We start from the raw sequence: 21,180 nt of genomic DNA on the forward strand, positions 1-21,180 counted from the left end.
CGGGCTATTATCGTTCTTTGCGCGAGATCGCGCGTGGGCGCGCGTGGCACTAACTGCCCGGCTCGCGGGGAAGACACATTATGCATTCGAACCTCCGTCCGGCCTACCCTCGACTTACTTTCGTCTCGTTGCCCGTCGAAAAACTCGCCGCGATGGGACCGGCAACTCGGGAATACGATATTGCCTCCCTTGCAATGCCGTCCCTCCGTTCGGCTGATGGGATTTCGAGGAGATATGGACACCATAGTCCTTCTTTCGTGGCCATCTAGCCGCCAGCCTGCAGACTTTGTGCATTCGAACGGCCATAACCGCATGCAAATTAACACGTTCGCTGTCTAGGCCATTCGCGTTCTGGGGATCATTGAAACGCGAGGCTCGAGGTATTTTTCGTCGATTTTTTAGCGATTGTATGTTGCATAGAAGACTCGTAAAGTAATCGTGCGCGGGTTAATCATTCTTTACCCTGCCATTTTGTTCGTTACTGGTAGCAACGACAGTATTAGTATGTCAGATGTACTTTTATTCTTGCAGAACGGCTTAATAGACGTGAATATACATAAATATTCGTCTTTTTAAATTAAATTGGAGAAAATAAAAATTGTACGTAATAATTGGACCGCAGAATTTTACGAAAAATAAAAATAATGCTATAGTACTATAGTCATAATTCTCCTATGTTTTATATTTGTTGCAATGTCGAACACATTATATATGTTTTATTGTTGTTTTTCGATGGATAAAATCTGCATTGAGCTCGCTTGACTTCTCGATTTGATGGTATTACCATTGCAAATTTAATGCATCTTAACGACAAGAATGCGTAAGGTAGAACATAAAACAAAGATTTAAAGTCTTTAAGAAATCTGTTGCATTGATTTCAAACTATTAGATCTATTGAGAATGAAAATATCTTACTTCGGTTAAATGCAATTGGGGTGGAGAATTTTAATTTTTCATACAAACCTGCAGAGACTGCGCACGTTTGAACCTCATCCAGATGCATATTTAATCGTTTCGTGGTCGAGAAGGTGTCGCAAGCCATTATATCTGGGTTCTTTCCGTTTTGGTACTTTTAATTTAGGCTAGCTTTCACTTGAAAAATCTTTGCCCGTGTTACGACATTGTTTCGTGTTTTGAAATTGTCTTCAGGGCAGCGCCTCGAGACGCTTCCGAACGGCGTGGTCCGGTGTCGATTCGAAAATATTTTTCGAGCAGGATTTACGAAATCCCGGCAGAGATTAAGAGGTTTCCGACGCGGCCGGGCGTCTATGATACATGAAATATTCATGCGTGATATTCGTATTATCCTCCGGAACGTATCGCGGGTATCGAGAAACTTGGGTAGCCGGTGAAAGTACAGAGAGGTGTACCAACGGCGCCGTTCTACACGCACACACACGGAACCGTTTTAAAATAATAATGCGACACGTAGTGTCAATGCACCGCGGAAAGCATTTTCTCGGCCGACCGAGTCCTGTGTGAATTCACCTTTGTGGATTCTTTTCCTCGTTCCGCGAGCGTTTAATCGGTCCGTTTCGCGATTCCGTTCGATGGAAGTGGATCGTTACTTTCGTTTCCAAGGATCAATGAACGTGTAGACGGCAGAATTAGATGCATTACGAATACCGCGATGATAATTCCTATTGATTTATCTGACGATACGACAATTTCTAACTTTGCGTTCATCAAATTTTTCTGAATGCCACGTATATGACTACTTTTCTGTTTACATTGTGCTAAGAGGAGAATTCTGACACATTCCTTTAGTTTTGGGCACTTTGTGGCGTCGGTTTCATGGAACTATGGTTGGAGACTTTCTCGGAAGTAGAAATGATCTGCCATACACACATGTATGCACAGGTATACATACATACATATAAATTCTGACGAATATGATCCTCCTGCAGTTGTCATTAGATTGGTCAGAACAATTCATTTTCTACAAAAGTTCATAACCAACCTCCCATGATTAAGTTATAAATACTGATATTTTTACTGTCTGTTTTATTTGATCGTCGTGTTTTAGCTTTCTATGGTTTCATCATACGCTATTAAATAACTTTTATTCGATAAGTTAAGGTTTTTTTAGGTATTGAAATAAAATAATTTGTCTCATTGATTTGCAAATAGCCGAAGTTGTATTTTATGTTTCAATTCGTAATAAAGCAAATAATTACATAGTTTGTAAGAGGAGCTATGAGTATTGAATTTCATAAAATCTGTACAAGAAATCGAAGTTGTGAAAGGTTTTTGACCGATTTTTTACTTTCAAGTGAAGTTCTACGGGTCTCAGTGTATAAAATAAATCTGCGACAATACTAAAAGTAAATACCAAAGAAAATTTTATAATGTTGTAGGAAAATTTTGGAGCTCATACATTTCAATGTAAAACAATTTGTTTGTGTCTTAAGAATTACAACCACGGATTTTGGAACAAAGGAATCGCCTGCATAAATTGCAAAGTGCAACAACCACGTTCATTTCTCTACTTAGTAAGTTCAATTTGTTGAAAACAATGCAACAGTATTTGATAATTTTACAATGATTCTACCGTCTTGCATTTCATCCACTCACTCTGCCCATGAACGTAGAACTTTCTTAGTCGAGTGATAAGAGGCATGGTACCGACGAGTCTATGGCGGTATTAATCCGAGCCTGGATCCAGGGTGCAGTATGCACTCGGAATGCAGCTCTCAAAGTGGGCTGCTCTTGGCTATCGGCGTGCATCGTGGAACTTGGCTACCTGGTGAAAGTACCATCCACCTTCGCAGCGTTCTGCGTGCGTGTAGATCGGCGCGCGTACAAGAATCGCGCGCACACGCGCATTCCTTCGTCGTTCGAGCGTGTGCGCGCGTTCCTGAGAGCGCGAGCGCGCGCGCTCGGCCACGATCCGAGATACTGCCAGATAGCGTGGCACGTAGTGTCAATGTACTCCATTGTGTCATCCGTCACGGACTGTGAGATAACGTGTCCCGTAGCGATGGCTACGACCGGCTCGTCGCGCGAACGAGCCTTCGGGAAAAACGCGTTCCGCTCACGAATTGGTGTCGGTCCATCGACGTAATTGTACTTCTGGATTACTCGATTGATAAACGTGTAATGTGGGTAAACGTGGAACAGTGGTTTGCTCGGAATTGTTGTACCATGCGAGCAATTGGAGAAGGATGTCCTTATCCTATACGTTTTAACATTTACGTTATAACAATTTTAGTTGTAAGTAATATATAATATTATTATAAATATGAATATAAAGTATACTCAACAAGTATCATTGTTCTTAAAAGAAGTAGGACTTCTAAGAATAGATCTCCTTCTGAGAAGGATGATATTAGTCAGCTATACGTTGTGTTTATATTTATATTTTTTATTTATATTTTCATCTTAAATTTATACATTATTAATGAGAACGTTTCGAAGAAGAACCCACAAGGCAAACTGTCCATATGTGTAAATCTCATCAGAAGTCCTAATTTTCGTTAGATATATGATAGCTCATCAAAAATGATTTACCGAAAAGGGACCTGCAGACCTATGGGCCCTGTTTTCAGAAATGTCCTCATTTGTGCTTTGCGTATAATGAACCTTACTTCGAAGAGACTACGTTGCTAGACGATTAGGTGGTTAGAAGAATGTTTTATCTATCCCGTTCTTTTCTTAGAAAATTAGTACGCTGGTAGTCTTGTTTCCTTGTTCCGTTACGATTTCGAAATTCTATCGCATTTCTGTAACCGAGAAGTTTCGATTACCGTTCGTAGTTTCTATGATTAAGCATCGAACGAGTCTCGGCAACATTAAGCAATCTTCGTCGAATAATTTGCTCGATGTGGCATCTCCCACTGAGGTACTGCATCGAAATCGGCTCGCGCGACCGGAACGTGTTCCCTCATCAGGAGCGAGTCGCGCCGACATCATTTTTCCGAGCTGACCGATTAATGCGCTTTTACACCGTGCCAGGCGTCTATGGTCTAATTAACAAGCTTGCACGCGCGAGCGGTGCACCGTGCTTCAAGGTGCGATTATCTCGCCCCTCTACTTGTTCAATGTTGGAGACCACTATAGCGGCTATATCTATCTGTCAATTTATCGGTGTCTACTTAGCGTGAACGCGCGGCGGCAACGTGTGCGCGCACGTGCACGTGCACGCGAATGCGACGCCCACGCGTACAACCTTTCCCCCCTGGTAACGCACACAGCCGCGCAGAGGCGCGCGCGCGAGCGCAACTTACACGGCCGGCGAGCCATAATCGAGCATAACTCCCCTTATACATGGTTTACGCGACGGCCGCGCACCGTGGTCATTACGCGGGACTTATGCAACGTCGGGGAGTGTGTGCTCGCCGACGACGCGACGTGACGATCTTTAGTTATCTTTTGCGCGTTCCAGCTTCCTGGGTGTACGCTGCACGTTGCACGCTGCACGCACGGCCACCGCTCGGAATGCAACAAGACTGCATGCCATACCTTCGGAAAATGTACTGCGAAGTCGCCGTTTTAAATTTATTGTCGGTTTTATGACCTGTTAGAGGAACTCGGTTGCCAGCCGTTGTACGGTGGCTTAAAGACCAAGAAAATGGTTGAGGGATCCTCGAAAAGCTACCGACTAAGGACGGGCAGTTACTAATTTATAGGGAACTTGACTCTTCAAAAGTAAACGCTTTTGACGAATTCATGGCAGGCCTGTTCGATCGCTTTGGTGACCGGAGTCACGTGTACCTAGCTTCGCGATCATTTGAATTAGAAAAATCAATTCGGCGCAGTTATTTAAAAAAATGTATCGTAGTTATCTTGTTAACAGAATTTGTCCTATTTATGTTATTAAACCTTCGCTGTCATACTCTCTATGCGAAGTATGTATGTCATACAATTTTCGAGCAATTGTCACTCAAAAACTAGCAACACGTTGAGAAAATAATCGATGTCATATAACTCTGTTCTGCGATTTTAATTTAGTTGACCAAAATATTTTTATTTTATGCAAATTTTGAGCTTTGTGACGTTGAAGTGCTAATGAAATTTTTAATATGATATAGATTGTTGGAAAATTAACAGGAATATATAGGGTGAAAGTAGGCCCTAAAGACAAGGGAAAAAGTCATATTTTTTTTATATATCTCGAGAACTAAAGGGTGCGGAACGTTAAATTAGGTCAAATATGTGTTTTCAAGAAGCTCTCTTAAAGGATATTTGTTTAAAGAAAGTTGAAAAAATAAATAGCACTCGTCCAATGCAGTGAAATTGATATCAATAGTATACATACAATATGCGGTCTATGTATTAGTCTTCTAATTTATTGAATCGTTTTTGTTAAAATCTGCTGTGTCCCGCCCAAATAATTTTTCCTGGTCGTGGTTCCGCGGTGTATCTGTTATTAACCACGAATAGCAACGGAAGGTGGCTGTACGTTAACCGTATGGCTGCCGTATCCAGGAACTATCAAACTAACGACGCGGTTGCCCGCGGCCGCACGGCCCAAAAATAGTCAGCGGGCCCCGCCGTATAATTACGATCTCGGGACTCACCAGGATGCTGCTCGCCGGCACAGGCGATTTAATTCTCGGCTCCCTTCTTCGACCGTTCGAATCGCAGGCCATACCGTACACACAACACCTCCGTGCAACACGAAATCCCGAGGATTTCTTTCCCGTTCGGATTGTAATTTCGACTTCGCGAAGTCGATCATTTGACCGGACTTCTCTGAAGTCGAAAAACATTCCTAATGGGATACTGGTTCATCCGGGTTCCTTGGGCTTCTTTGTACCCGTTTCCCACCTGACGTCACGTTTAATTGCGACTCCGCTCGAATTGTTCTCTTCCTAATGTCCCTGGCCAAATTGCGTTCCTGAAATCCGATGTTGTACCACTGTAATTGTTTCTTGCTAGTTATCTGCTCGTCGCTGTTGTTAATATTCGGACATTCTTCGAAGGAATGTCTTCCAAATTGAACCTAACGACTTTAAGTTCTCTTGCTGTAAAAAGTTACAAGAACTATCTTGCGTTGATTTTTACAATTTTGTTTTTCCGGGTCTGTGGCGAACAGTTTGAAAACACAACTATTAATTCGAATTCTAAACGAATTTGTTCAAAGGTACTTTTAGAATTATTCAGCAATTTTTCCAAACATATTTTTGAAAATTTTTCTTGCAGGCTTATTAGACTTTCCGTTGTTACTAATTTAACAGCAATTTATTTCATTTAATCGTCGTCAATTAAGTAATCGAATGAACTATTTAAATACTCTGGGTCAAAATTAACCAAGCCACCATCTAGCAAGGGTTAATTAGCGATCTGAATATTTCTGGCGACAGCCACATTCCCCAACGAAATCAATGTCGCCCCTAAAACAACAAATTATGCGAGTGCCCGTTAGATCTGCGATTTTTCCAGGACATCCTCGGCCATTACTTGTCGCAATAACCACCGACGCTTTTTGAAATGTACACGGTGGAGCTCGGATTCGTGGAAAATCATAAATTTCAGGCGGGAACCAGGAACCGAGGCTCGCGAGCCGGCGGATACCCGGTAATTAAGAGGCACTTATTACGGCCTCGTTCGTTAATCTCACTTGTGGACGCGCATTACGCCGGGCTAATTGAAGTATTACATCGCCGGGATGCATGGACGCGTGTGCGTATCGTGGGGCATCGCGTTTATTGCTTCAATAAAATCCGTTTTTCCGCGACGCTCGTTTCCAGCGCGCGAGGGAACTCTCTCCCTCCATCTCTTTCTCTCTCCTGGGCTTTCAGCTTTGATGCACGGGCCCGATTGCAGTTCGCGTATCGCGTGGAAGGGTTCGACGATGAATGGGGCCCATCCGCGGCCCCTGCACCGGCCCCAGAGTGCATTAAGCTGGCCCCCGAGTGCACCGACGTCGCTGACGCAGATTACGCGAGTCCATTTGCGCGTCACGAGGTTAAACTCCGGCGGCGCTGCACTAAATTCCTGGTGACGCGCCCGGCGTCCCCTACATGGCTCGAACACGTCGCCGCGGAAAATGAATGAAGTAACCAGCTTTCACACCTTCTCGTTTCATCTTCCAGCCCGGGTGTCTCGGGCCGTCGCGTGTCTTCCATTAGGAATGCGATATAAAGAACGTCGGACACGGTGTCTGACAATGACTGGAACGAAACGCGCCCGTTCCCCGGTTCCCGCCTTGCCTTCGTAAGAACGTTTTCGGGCTAAAAATCGCGTAAACGGAGTCCAAGATAGGATCTGTCTGCAACCTTACCAGCGTGACCGATTTAGCAGGCTCCAGACGAGACGATCCTCCTCTTTTCTTCTCGATTCGTTTATTTCACTCTGCGATCCAGCAAGAATTTTTAGCATGAACGGTTACGGTGCTTTTAGGGGGATCAGGATACAAGGTTAAGAAATCCGCTTTTAGTTGTTTCGAGCAGCGAGAATAAATATAAAGATCTGGTTGACTCTGTTAAATCTGCAAGCTTTCATATTAATGAAGTTCAATGCCTGCCACGTTTAATCTACAATACTTTTTCTAGGCTTCCTCAAAACTCAAAATAGGTAAAATCTTTCTCTCTTTATGGGTTAAGACATTCTTATGGGACGCATATATTACTGAAATGTACTTGCAATGTTAGTTTTAATAAAAAGATATATTTTTTATACATAAATCATTAGATTGCAGATGCAAAATAAAAATTTCATCATCATGTTACCGATTTTACAATGTAAACTGACTTGCATTTACTAATTTAGTAACATGAAATATTTACCGAAACAATAACGGGCAGTAATTGACATGTCCGGTTAAGGGTTACATATTCATGAATGCACGGGCCTAATTATGACGATCGGGCCACGGTAAATATTCCCACCAGAAACGTATCTCGACGAAACTCATTTCACGCGGGCTATCCGAGTCTATCCGAATTTATCAGCACTAATTTAGCCATACAGAAATTCGAAACGCTTCACCAGTTTCCCCGTGCGAGCGATGTTTAAACGTTATTTAACGGGCGAACTGTGCTTTTACCTGCATCGGTGGTATCGGGTTCGCCTTTCTCGAAATATTCCGGCTTAAATATTTATTCGGCGTTAATTATGCTAATGCGATACAATAAATGCTGGAAGACCGTTGATACGCTGCTTGGCACGACGACGACGACGAGGCGAGGTTAGGCCTTCGTTGTCCGTGGTTTCATCGGACGGTTTAATTAATTGCACGTCGTTCGGGTAATTATATCTTAGCAGTTTATATCATTTTAATTTGTAGCCGATTACACGACGGCTTTTTCCCTCCGATGCTGACACCGCCCGACGGTTTCGAGGCTACGCAGATTGTAACTGCCTTTCCCACCGCGGGCCCCTTTTATCGTTTCGCGAAAGGGTTGAGCGTTTCGTAATGTCGTAAATGAACGGACTTCTTGTTAGCAGCGCACCGTTGGCCCAACGATATTTTATATCGTGATAACGCGACACGCCGAGCCGGTGCGCTCTGAATATCTACGTCTATAAACTTTCGACGACATCGCTACGCCTCGCTTCTCTAGGAGAAGCATCCACTTAGGCGAATGGCTGGTACGTTGCGGAGTTTATTTAGGAGAAAGGTTGTATCTCTTTATTTACACCGCTCCGATAGTTGGCCGACTCCGAATCCCATTTCTGTGACTAATAAGAAGACGCGTACGTTGATTTTTTACAAGCTTCGGTAGAAGGCAGCTCTTTATTAGATCCTGCTATAATTTCTAATATTTTTTCATTTTCATTTTTCAACTTCAAATAATACGTTCGCTTATATTTGATGTTACAGGCCGCCGTTTCTAAAGCATTTCGTTTAATTAGATTGAAATTGTTGAGTGAAGTTGTATAACATGAATTATTTGTCTTAACATTCTTATAGCCTCCGAATCGAAAATTAGGAAATTATAATAGATCAGCGTAAAGATAAATTTTCATGAAACGAGTGTAAAATATCGACACACGCCCGTATGCGACACCCGCTACTTAAAAAAGAACAGGGAGTACTTCCTAACGAATCATGAACGTTTGTCTTTATACGCGGATCTTGATCATTAGTTACATGAAAATTGTAATTAATTGTCTGTGATACTGCGCATCTTCGTGAAACTAAGAATGATCTGCATCGATTCCAACATATGTATCTCTTCTTTCATAAGCTTGTACAAATTCTGAACGAAGTAGTACTCTCTAGGAATTTATTCCAGGAATAGAACATATAGCTTCTCGGAATTTCGGAACAATAGTCGGAGCAACGCGATGCTCGAGTACGATTAAACGACTTCTACGGGAAGGTCGGCACCGTTTTCACGGCATAACGAAGCACGTTCGCGTGGAAAAATGGTTGGATTGGCACACGAAATTCTTCGAGCATCGGAACACTTCGGAATCGCCTTACGCGGATACACTCGCGAGCCTTACATAATGTCTTATGTACCCGTCCGGCAGGAACGAACCGAACGGGTCGGCCACGGAATAGATTGGACTCGATTGGAATGGAATGGAATTGCTTCGGAATGGGGCCGTTCGCTCTTTGGCCGCGCGCCGCTCTAGGAATGAAAGAAAACGCGTAAAGTGCCCCTAAAAAAGACAAATTCCTGGCTGGCGACCGAACGATTTCGTCGACCCTGGAATTCAATTCGGGTGCTCGCAACTACGACCGGTGCCCTTTTGTATCGCGTTTGGTAGCGGCGTGACGTTGCTGCTAAAATACCTTACTGTCGCAAGAAAAATGTTTGCGTCTTCTTTTTGAAACGAAACAGTATAAATATACACCTTTTCGATTTAAAGTTGCCTAACGCGAGATTCACTCCTCGAGCGAACCAGAGCCAAGAATGGTTGTAGATCGATGCGTATTTTCAAACTATGTACTCTTTAGCAATTCAGTGAAGATCGGAATAAAAACGATGCAATTCCATCGTAATTGAACCGAAGGAAAATTACGCAAATAGAAATATGAAAAGACGAAAGTATTAATGCGAGATCGGTAAAACACCGCGGATTTGAAACGATCCCTCTGCATCACGAACAACAGCGACCTCCTCTACGTTAATAAGTACAAGTGTTTGCTTATTTATCGTCCAATCGTATCATTTATTATTTAACAGGCTCGACCTCCTGATTCGCGTGTTACTAACGGCTGCGTAACGTGTTCGCATGATTCATGAGAATGTTCGGTTTAATTATACGATAGAAGCGTGTTATCCGGCTCGGGGAATCACGGCTGACCTTATGTTTGCTTTTTCAAAGTAACGGAAAATAATGTGGGTGAACGGGATAGACTGTGTGAAACGCGTCGTCGCACTTGGATGTTGACCTTTTCGCGTTTATGGAGCAGATACCTTGCCGGTAAAGGACATAAATTCGCGGGACATAGATTTAGTCAGCTAAAAGGTTTGTTTATTGGAAATTTTCTTGCTTCTTTCGTAACAGAAAGAAGTTTTAACAGAAATTTCGGGATCGAATAATTTTGCAATGTTACTTTCCAATTACAGAATTGGAAGCTAAATAAATCAGACCGGTCTCGCAACAATTTACCTAAACGTCGCACTGGCGACATTTTATTTTCTAGTAGAAGCAACGAGCTATTCTATCTATTCGCGAGGATCGCGACGCACACGATCCTCGCGCGAATTCTCTAGACTCTAGACCGAAAGACAAAGAAAAGTGGAGACGTTTCTAAAAACGAACGGAACACGAAAGAATCCGTCGCACGTCTCATTCGACGCGATCCAGTTTTTCCCGGTTTCCGATCGGGTTTCAATTTATAATGTTCGCCGCGCACGGTTTTTGTGATTCCCCGGGCTTGTAATTCAAAAGATCAACGCGCACGCCATCATCCACGTTCTCGCCCCGCTAGAATAAGTTACGACGTCATGCAACGCTCGATGCTTCGACGTTTGCACAATGGTGCGATAAATCAGCCGTCAAACTTATGGTTCATTTTGTTCGTCAATTTGTTGGATACTATTCACCGGCTGATTTGGTATTCGGTTCCGGAGTTTGCAGCGTATAGCGGCCGTGTAACAGCGCGAGTTTACTGTCATCATAGATTCAAGTAGTGCACCGTATACAGGTTGCATTGGCTGCTCCGGCATGTACTATCTATCTTTTTCACCGGAATCGTGTTTCTAGAGCAATCTTTGAAATTTTGTTCACACTCTCAAACTTTGGAATTTCTTCTACAATTACAGAAATTATATTAATTCTTATATAATTCTTTATTCAAGCAGATATGATAGAAGTTGTACGAAGTTCGAGTAAATCGATTTTTATAATTACTATGAAACAATATAATGTGTGTTGCGACTTGGATGATAGCATTACAATATCAAGTAACAACGAACAAGCCAATTTATTCTATTTCTTTCTGTGAAGTAATTGATCGAAAAGTAATGACAACTAGACCGCGAATTTCATGTATTTTTATATATACAAAAATGATTAGGTGCAATACAAACCTATAATACTTTAAAAGAATTTAAATATGTTATTTTTTATATATTTGCGTGATTAAATGCAGATTTTATTTTCCATAAAGATCTGCAGTCTAATTATATCATTGGTTGTAACTATGGCCACATATGGCCACGTGTATACCTTCGTTATTCAGGAATTAAGTGAGACACCTTGTATAGGATTCACCGTGTCACTTGTAGAGTTTCAACGCGAGCACGCGGTTGATCGCTTAGGGGTGCGTTTGTGCTTCCACCTGCGTAACGCTGGAAACACTGATTTACTGTAGCGATGTAACAAGTACCCGTACATTTCCTCCTCTCTATTTACAAGCCGGCATACCCCGCTCTAGGTCCCTATTTTTTACAATGACAAAACACGGCGGTGATCGAGAAATAGTCGCATAGTTCTCGATAGCGCTATCTCATTGTTGGAATTGTTTGAAATCTTTTATTGAAAACGATTTAGAACTTCAACGTCTTGATATAATTAAGATAGACGGATGGACATGTTGTAAGTACAAAGAAGTTGACGAAAGAAGTGAGCTTACATTATTATCCAGGACCTGGGAGGTATTTCAGTTGCTACACAATGTTTGAGTTATATGAAATATTAGAAAGCTGTATTACATTTTAATCACCTATCAAACATTAACCCCTTCCCGTGCCATTTAGCTCGACGAAACTCGGGCCCGAGCGGTCCGCATCAACGCGCGCTAAACAGACCAGACTGATGTTTGTAAACAGTCGCAATACGATCCGAAATGTAGATGCCCGCAATGCCTGTGATATAGTCAATTTTAGGCGATACTGGAGTTGAGGAAGTAAACTCTAATGCTTTTACGTTTATAGATATTATAAATTTATTATATTTTGTCTATAACAATGTAGTATATAATAGCTGTTTATATATTATTGTAGGAAATGTACTGAGAGGAACTAACATTCAGTCACGAGCGTAACGGGCAAAACATCAGTCCGCGAGCTCGGCTTGTTATGTTTACGTTTGGCCCAAGTATGTGTTCGCGACTCAGCTCGCGATATTTATGTTTGGCCCAAGTATCCGTTCGCGATATTCATGTTTGGGCAAAAATCTTCATCGCGAGTCTGACTCGCTAAAGTACGGGAAGGGGTTAATTTGCAATCGGTACTCAAGTTGTCAAAGGAAACATTCCACGAATATACGATTGCGGAATAATTGAGGGTGCGTAATGGAAATCTTGAGAAGTTTCCATCCCGTTTATAAAAGTTTGTGTGTGCCACCATTAGCACTGGTGTTCGGTTCGTATTGTAATTAAGTGCACCACGAGGGGGATCCCCGGTGTGACAAGTTAATATAATTTATCGGCGAGGAGCCGGACTGCTTCGTTCTTCTGTCGACACCGTGTAGAACAGTCGGAGTAAACGTATTACTTAATTTGACTGGTAATTTCGATTTAAAATTCCACGCCGGCCAGGCACCATCGGGAGAAATTATATATACCGATAAATTTGTGTTTCGGATTACGTCAGGCCGCCGATCGATGGAAAAAAAGGAGGAAGTGTCGAGACTCGCCGCGGGTTATCGTCGCATTCGGAGAGATCACGTAATCGACGGGTTTTCAGTTTTCGCGGGCCATGATTTTTGCGAAAGGCAACTTTTCATTCTGATTTTCCTCCCTTCCGAGATATCGTTGGTTAATCGACGTAACGTCCAACGCAATTGCTAATTCACGAAGTACAAGAAAGCATTTACGACACCAGAAGCATCTAGTACTTTTAGTTTAGCTTCGCTAAAATGAGTCCTACAATCGACGTAAGAAATTGTTCCTCGTTGCAACCGAGGAACCGAGTGATCTGTGAAAATAAAGAGTCACATATTCATCATAGTGCTTGTTAGCAGCCTTTCTCGCATTTTGTACATCCTAGATAAATTTTACAGAAAGGGCATAGCCGAAGAAAGATGGTCAAAACTGCCCTTAGAGGTTTTTCAATGAGTCATATACTGTTCGATAGCTGACCAATAAAAACTCATCTGTGCAAAATTTTAACCCTCTAACTACCCTCACGGACAGTTCCGATTTTTTGGGGGTTTTTCATTATTGATAATCACAGCTTGCAACTGAAAAATCTGAAAAAATTCTTTAACATCCGGCTTGATGTCCAAAATCAGCCATATTTTTGTTCAAAATTTTAGAAAGCCGCTAAAGGTGGAAAAATGCCGGAAAATCGCGAAATTTAATTTACCCCGTAACTACCCTCACGGACAAGTTACAGGGTTAAAATTTTGCACAGATGAGTTTTTATTGGTCAGCTATCGAACGGTGTATGACTCATTGAAAAACCTCTAAGGACAGTTTTGACCATTTTAATCGGCTATGCCCTTAGTTTAGAGCAGTAATTGCGTCGAGCTCTGAAAGCAACTTACACGTGTTGCTTTATAAAAATGGCATGATTTAATTTATTTAGATCTTTCCCAATTTTCATTGTAATCTAAGCTTGTACATAGGGATTTATTGAGTCATTTCTTAAAGAAGGGTCTTCATAATTTCAACAGTTTGGAAATAAGAAATGTGAGAGTGATCATTTTGATCGCAATGGTAGGTTCAGCGTTAAACGACGGAATAGGGAAATGATAAATTGAGGACGGTGCAGTGCCGACGAGATACTTACTCGGCTTTCTCATGTGAATAGATTAATCAAAGTATAACTTTCAACGGATTCGAAACACTTCTGCTGGCGAAATGACTTATAATCATTCAGAATGTCTACAAAAGGATGGCCTTGCGAGAAGCTGTACCTTTTATGGAAAAAAATATATCTCTCGACTCTGTAATTTAACATATGATTGACTTTGATGTACAATCCTTTCTCATTTAGCATAATTATACGTAGTCGTATAAATAAAAATTAAAAAATATTCTTTTTATGTTACAATAAAATTAAAAAAAAGAGTTCTTAAGGTAATTAAAATTACTGTGAACAAAATTTACAAACTGCTTAAATTCCTTTCTGATATTTTCTATTTTATAATATTGTATAAATATCACGATAATTCTTTCTTAATAGTTGGAGAAATTTGTGCGGTTTTCAAAACATTTAAAAACAAATTTAAAGTCAAATTCGTGTTTAGCACAGAAAATGTTTGCGTGCGTGATTCGTAATTTCCACTTAAGGGGTTGACTGATAATTCCGGTTTAATTTCAGCTCGCGCTGAAGTTTTCGAAAGCGTCGAACCGGAACTTTTGTAATCGCTTTATAATCGTAACATTAGCGACCGTTGAACGACGGGAGCCGGTTGGGCCCCGGCATCGTGTGTCTAAAACTCATCACAATTCTTGTTCTCTCGTTTTTTACGTCTGCCGGCAGCCACGGGGTTTAAGCTCCAGAAAATCGTCGGAATAGTCGATTAAGCTTTCAGGCAGTGAGCAAGGGTTTTTGAAGGAGAAGGTTAAGCCGCCGCGACCAGGAGTGGGGGATGAAAGGGTTGCGTAGCGCGGAAGTTCGCCATTATATTCACATTATAATCCCATCAGGGGAATCCTCTGCTTAACTGGACAGCTACGAATAATACGACGTACACGCCTCTACCTTCGTCCATTCGACGTCTATTCGACCGTCCTCAGTTTCTTTCATCCCGCTCCTCCAGCCTAGTCCCCGCGATCTTCGTTATTAATTTCGAATTAGACAAAACTGTAGAATTTTTGAAGGGTTCCACGAGATGTGGGCCGCGTAAATCGCAGCGCGATCTTGATTTTCGCCTTCTTATTTTAATCCTCCAGTCTGATTACGAAGCAAATTTTTATTCTATTTGACGTTGTCTACAAGAATATTGACACACCATGCGTGGGAGAGGTATTAATACTTTTTTAAAAAATTGAATGCTTTCTAATTTCCTTATGCATTTGAAAGAATTGTAATCAAAATATTATTGTTAGTATTTAAAATGTTAAATGTTTTTTTAACCCTTTGCACTCGAAGCCATTTTAACTCTAATTCTAAAATAACTTTTCTGACATACAGCATTTCCATTTTATATAATAAAAATGTATTTTATGCATTTGAAATTGAATTTTGTAACTCATGGAACAATAGTTGTACTTTTGGTAATTTTTGAAATCTAATTTTTCAGAATATAAAAATTATTTTGGAAAGTGCTGTAACAATTTTAGTGGTGCCTCAGAGTCACCATTCGAGTGCAAAGGCTGAAAAAGGGGATGTTTTCAAAATTCTGATGTTTTCAATAATTGTTTTAAGACCGTAGAATCTTCAAAAGAATTCACAAGATTCGCTTCACGTGGATTGCTCGACGTTTATTCGTACACGACCTTCATTCTCACGTGTGCCCATCCTGCTTTTACATTTTGATCCTCTAGCTTCGTTACAAGGCAAATTCATATTGCGTTCCATAAAGATTATGACTGTAGAAAACAGGAGTGTCCAGAAATTCTTGAAGAGATTAATATCGGTGTGCCTAATTAGTCATCCTCCTACGTTCAAGCCTACTATACGCTTCCCGATACGGACATACCGATGTTGTCACCGGGTTATCTAGCTTAGCTAACTAATCTTCTAATGCTAATTAATTTCTTCCGTGAGTCGGTCCTTCCTTATTCAGATACACGATCTTGGAAGTCTGGAAAAAAGTGGATGATATCTTCCAACTGACTGATGAAAAAAATATAGATTTTTATGAGATGCTCGACAACGTTGTAACTGTATTTTAATAATCTTTTTGTATTTAAAATAAAAAAAATGACAGAGTTATGCTTCCTGTTTAGCCAAACCTATAATTTTTCGATAATTTTAAAGTCTGAATAGAAACTTGATCCGATCTCCGATATCGGATCTACGATATCTGATTTCCTTCTAATAAATGTAAATAGATCGATTTAATAAGATCTAAATACAATACAATTTATTGTTCAAATCAATAACATTTTTTTCTAGTAATTTTAACGAGTTTTACCATGATTAGAGCAGAAGATCGTGATCTTACTGTCTTTTATATGCGATGTAGGACGTTGACTGTGGCACAGGAAATATAGTCTAGCCTTTATAAAATAAAATAAGTTAATCGAGTGTAGAATATCGAAGCGAATTCCATTTCTCCTATGGTTTCCGTGGACACGACATGTCCCGACCAGCCGGCGAAAACCACGAGGCGGACATCGACGAGAACGACGATAACCTACTCTCCCGGTGGGGACCGCGGTTGCAGCTGCCGGCTCGCAGAACGAGGAATCCCAGTTACGCGGTCTACGGAGGAAGAACGCCGCTGAGACTGTGTAGAATGCCTCTCGAGGAGAGATAGCAGCGTGCGCGCCGTGGTTTACTTCCGCTGCAGGCACGCGGTTCGCTCGAGCGAGCGATCGAGTCCGCAGAAAACAACGAAAAACGACCGACCGAGAAGGAGAAGAAGAAGACGGTGAGCCAGCCAAAGCGAGCAGAAAGAGTTGCCTCGAAAAAGGGACAAATAGAAAATCTACGGAGTATAGTTCGCGGGTAACTCGAACGACTTGCGCTTTTAAGTTTCCTACGATCTGCATTCGCGGCCGTCTTTACGACCATTATGAGAGAAAGTGTCAACCGATATCTCGACCCTGATACGCGATAGGTGCGATTCTTCTTGAATGATCGCTCGTTATGTTTCAACAAAGAAACCAGGTAAATATATTTTCTGCGATAGTCCTACTGTCTCGCCGACAACATGGAAATCCAGCAGTTCTAGGACATTGAGAAAGCTGCTGATTGAAACTTGTCGCAATTATTAATACCGAGTTTCTGGAGATTTGAAATTGGAAATCTTTCGCGTAGCATATATTTTCATTGTGACGCAATCACGTAACTACGTGAACACTGTCACATTGACATGCATTCAATTCCATACAGCGTTTAGTTGTTAAAGTTATGCATTTCGATGTAATGACTAACTGATTCGTCGAGTATTTTTATTTTACTTTCTTTCGACATTTCTTTGACTGTCGCGAACATGCTAATTTACGCGCGACATAAACAGAGCACCGTTGCAAGATATGAAAATACGAGCCCGATTACTTACTTCAGTTCCTGAGAACCGAGTGGCTATAAAATACGGTCGAAGCGAAATTCGCTTCTTCTATGAACTTGGTCACGCCGATTCCAGCTTACTGCGAGAGGACGAAATTAAGCACGTTATTATTCAACCCTCACGAAAGCGGACGACGACGACGACGACGACGACGACGATGACGACGGAAATGGGTCCTGATTGGTGACAGTCAATCACCGTGATCAGGATTTTTCTATTCCTCGAAGGGATCCGCGTGTCTGCAGCTGTTGCAGTTGGCAGTGGTTTGGCGGGGCGGCGCAGCTGCAAAAAGAGACGGAGCCGAACGGAAGACAAAGAGCGGTTGCCGGGGCAAGGATAGCGAAGCGAGAATGAAACGAATAAGGAGATAGCGCAAAGCCGCAGGATGATTATGACGAAGGGAAAGCGGTTGAAAGAGAAAAGGGAGCGGAGAGAGAGAGTAAAAGGAGAAGGATGATGCAGACAACCCCTACTCGCTGCACCCCACCGATCTCCAGGTGTTTCGCGGTCTCCGTCGTTCGGCAGAACGGCCGGATCCTTCTGTCCTCGTCGGTTGTCCGTGTCGAGTCTTGCTCGACCGATGTGTTCGTTCGTCTCTGTCGAACGGTCAGCCAGGCCGTGCGTCTTGTCTCCGTCGCCCTCGGCGGGGCTCTGTTCGGCCAATTCCTCGTATTATACCAGGTTGCGGCGTGGAATGCGGGCGTCCTTCGTTCGCTTCGAGCAGCGTCCAACCGATGAGCCCCGCTAGCGTTATCCTTCGCCCGGTCCTTCGCATGCGCTCCTTAGGGCTCGGTAAAATTAACCTGGAATACTCGGCCCGAGACGGCCGGCTGGCTCTGGTGGCCCTCTCTCGCTCCTCCCTCCGTTCGCTATGCTCGGCACCGCTCCGCTCTGCTCTGCTCCATTCTGCTCTGCTCTGCTCAGCTCAGCTCTGCTCTGCTCTGCTCTGCTCTGCTCTGCTCTGCTCTGCTCTGCTCTGCTCTGCTCTGCTCTGCTCAGTTCTGTTCAGCTCAGTTCTACTCTGTTCTGTTCTGCGTCGGATGCCTGCTCTGATTGGTTAAACTCGCTCGCTTGCTCGCCTCGTTCGAATCCGTTCGGCCTTTGCTACTGACACGACATGCCTTACGTTTCTAGTGGTGTGCGTGACGAGCCGAGGATAGCACCGATCGACATACTTTGTGTGGGTTTCTTGAGCTTATTGACGATGAAATTAAGGCGATTTGTCGAAGCAGAGCGGTTTTATCGGACCTTGCGCGCTACTCTTTTCAGATTGTCGAGAGACCGACCGAGTTGCGGCTTGTTTCTCTTCGCTCGTCGCTCGGCACCATGCAAGCTGGTTTGTCCTTCCGCTTGGCCGAGGGATGACGCGAGGGTTGAAGATTTAATTGACGCTTCTGGCAGCACGATACTATGTAGAAGACTTTTTTTGGTCTTTGCATTGATTGACGATCGAAAACAGTGCAATCTCATTACCAGGATTTGTGGAAACTTAATCGCTGCTTTTCTGGTTTTGTTGGGAAACATTGTCGTGTCAGATCAGCTCGAAGCTGTGGCAGCCCTTTCTACAATTTCAAGGTTGAACGACAATTTCGAAGTATTGTGGGGTGTATCAATTGAAGCAAGAAAAAGGATAGTCTACAGATTTCGTCAACGAATGACGAAGCTTCTTACTTTCATTGTAGTGAAAGATACATTTTTTGGGTTTCTCAGACACGACGCTCATGAATCTCCTGTGACGATCTAAATGATCGGTTTCACATTTTTCATCTTAAAATTGTTGAAATGATGCAAATTTTTCCCCTGGATTGATTGAATAAATTCCTTAGTCCGAACATAAATTATAACAAAACTGTTACAGGATCTAAGTAAAATCATTGGCATCATTTTTATAAACCAATACGTGTCAGTCATTTTTAGTGTTAGATTCGTTGATAGATAAAAACGCATTTATATTGTATCTAACTGTTGCGCGGTGCGTCACAGCGTCGGCCTTAGTTAGTGATGATTAAACAACGCGCCTACCTCGCGATAAATTAATATGTTGAAGATAGATTTGAGGGTGAACTGAGATGGAACAAGGGTGCCATATTTCACAAGGTTTAATAATAAAGAACGAACAACTTATCACAAACTATAACAACTATGTACAAAATGTCGGTTGTCGGACTAGATGAGAAGTTACCGAGCGCAAAGTGGAAAGTGAAGTAGGTACTTCTCATCCTCCGATTACGCTTTCCTATGTAAATGGCGTGGGTGGAGTTAGTATTTCGTTGGCTACTTAAATAATATTAAGATCGATGAATATTAGAAAGATGGCCAAAGAAGAGGGGAAAGCAAAAATCTGGGAATTCCCAGATTCATTGTCTCCGGAGTCGCTGTCGCTGGCCCGCACCTTTGTTCATGGCCACATCTGGTAGCGGTTGTCGAAGGCCCGAAAGTTGCGACGCGGTGTTATAAAAAATCTACCTGGGGGCCGTCATAAACTTAACTGCATAGGCCGCTTGCGACGCGACGCTAACACTGCTGCTATTTGTCAGAGTTTGTAAGAAGTAGAATTGGCAAGCAATGACCAGGCAAGTAGTATAAAATAGAATTTCGTTGCGACTCGAGCGTATCTCTATCTCGCGAGTACACAATATTTATATATGTAATCGCGAGGTTCAAATAAGAATATTTGATTTGTAACCTAGATATAATATAGTTCGTACAATCACAAAATGACGCAATGACGAAAAGTATGCAGCCGGTATATTGACATCTTTATCTTCTAGCAGCCAATGAACACTAGCAGACTTTAAAAACCAACACGTGTAGACATTCAAAGTATTTTTTAAGTAATCATCGATTTTGTTGCCTGTTTTATACCAACGGTCGCGAACCATTCTTGTTGCGACATAGCTTCTGTAATATTTTTTACCCGTGACGCATGTTGTAACGCGCGGTCCAAGGGAAAACGGGTCGTTTTTTTACAAGTTTAATCGAACGTCACGGAAAGTAACGTGCAATCTCCCTCGAGGATGCGTTTGGATTCATAGTGGTGCAAACAATCCCCGTTACTGCACCCTTTGACGAATGGGTGCCTTGTTTTTACCCGAGGTTTTCGTTTCTTTTCCGTATAGTTCACGTTCAATTCAATATCTCGGTCCTGTATTGGGCCAAAATCGAGCCTCTGCGGCCAGGCAGGATGAACACGATCTAACGATAATTTTATTTCCGCTGCAGGTGCACCTGTGCGAAGCCGGAGGCGGAGGATTCGGAGAACGGGAGAATCTAGGTAAGTCCCGCTCCCTAGACCCGATAGTACTAGTATCAACCAGGCCACCTAGAGGGTGGCTCTGGTGTGCGGCCTCGCCACTATGGGCATACGCACGGAAACAGAAATGTTTCCACCTACGGCTGGAAAAGCAGCGTTAATACCGCCTGCAAAGGTGCCGGTTTGGTCCACTTCGCGGGTCCAGAGTTCCCGGTCTTGCCTCCATGTCGGCGGTAGGACTTCGTTTTGCTGTATGATATTCCATTGGTACTGAGGTGTAGCAATTTAAAAATCAATATAGACATGGGGACACCCCCATGCCCTCTACCTACATTCACATTGGTGATAGCTGCCCCTCTATCACTGACCAAGTCATTTCCTGCACCTCTGTGTGCACTCATTGTTATAAATATAACCCAATTCAGGGAGCGCTTCTATTGTACGTTCGC

The 21,180-nt window shown here is 42.5% G+C and overlaps 1 protein-coding gene across 1 annotated transcript in view; it reads left to right on the forward strand.

Moving 5' to 3' along the window:
* The window catches only part of LOC144475978 (protein expanded), a 112,433-nt gene that overhangs the window by 14,458 nt on the left and 76,795 nt on the right, over positions 1 to 21,180 (forward strand). The window contains exon 2 of the mRNA XM_078192472.1: positions 20,701 to 20,752. The gene's annotated coding sequence lies outside the window, so the exon portion shown is untranslated. The remainder of the gene's footprint in view (positions 1 to 20,700; positions 20,753 to 21,180) is intronic.

This window comes from Augochlora pura, chromosome 2, assembly GCF_028453695.1.
Source record: "Augochlora pura isolate Apur16 chromosome 2, APUR_v2.2.1, whole genome shotgun sequence".
Taxonomy (NCBI): Eukaryota; Metazoa; Arthropoda; class Insecta; order Hymenoptera; family Halictidae; genus Augochlora; species Augochlora pura.